The sequence below is a fragment of the Amblyomma maculatum genome, chromosome 3 (genome assembly GCF_055883805.1).
Source record: "Amblyomma maculatum isolate TAMU_Amacu chromosome 3, ASM5588380v1, whole genome shotgun sequence".
Taxonomy (NCBI): Eukaryota; Metazoa; Arthropoda; class Arachnida; order Ixodida; family Ixodidae; genus Amblyomma; species Amblyomma maculatum.
In genome coordinates, this window is record NC_139346.1 from 166,033,939 (window position 1) to 166,034,884 (window position 946).

A 946-nucleotide genomic window follows, 5' to 3' on the forward strand; every position below is an offset into this window, starting at 1 on the left:
GGGCTCGTCCGGGATTTGAACCCGGGACCTCTCGCACCCTAAGCGAGAATCATACCCCTAGACCAACGAGCCGGTTGGCTAAGCGAAGCTAGCCGTGTCATATCTAGAGTAGGACACCGTACACTTGCAGAGGGGAATAAACGGAGAATAAGGAAAGAAAGCGAAAGATGAGTGAATAAATTGTGGCATGAAGCTGGGTGACGCCGCATGCGCGGATACCCTACTGTCGAAACAGTAAAATGCAAAGGAATAAAGGGGGTTTATATTTGGCTCTATAAAAAGGAATCAATGCAAAAATTCAATTAACACCATGTGATTAGAGAGTATTGTCATTACGTGCTCTGGAGTACTTTTGTTTTCTAAAAGAAATACACGAACAGTTAGCCTGCATACATATTTGAGCAGAACTTTACATGAAACACATCACATGTAGCAAGCAAACATATGCCATATACTACATTGCACATACATTACTTTATTAAAAAAAACGATCTGAGTGATTTTGCCTGCTTTTTCCGTCATGGGAGGGGTCTTCATTTCATTAACGTCGAAGTTAATGCATAGTAGCGCTAGACCAAAAAGGCAATGTTTAGGACTGACGTTTAAGGCAGTCCTTTGTGAACCCTCGCGGCCTGTCGCCGCGAGGTTCCTTGCACAGCCACCGCGCCATATTCCTCCTCAGGTTGTCGCACTCATGAACTGCTTGGAGAGACAATACGAAAGCATCGCTGTACTCTCACAAATGCCTTGTCTCGCGAGGATCAACCGCTTGAGTTAGCAGACCGCCATTGCTGCGCCTGGCACCAACCGTGTGGATCGATGGCTTCTCTGTTAAAGCAAAACATTTGCAATGGGAGGGCAGCTAGGGCCCTCTTGCGGCTGTAAATTTGCTGCTTTATTATTAATCCTCTAAAAGGTTGCTCAGCCTGTAAATACCCCTGTGACG

At 45.8% G+C, this 946-nt stretch overlaps 1 non-coding gene across 1 annotated transcript; it reads right to left on the minus strand.

Moving 5' to 3' along the window:
* Positions 1–72, minus strand: TRNAP-AGG (transfer RNA proline (anticodon AGG)). Its single transcript has one exon. It is a non-coding gene; the product is annotated as a tRNA-Pro (tRNA).
* Between the last annotated feature and the right edge of the window lie 874 nt (positions 73–946).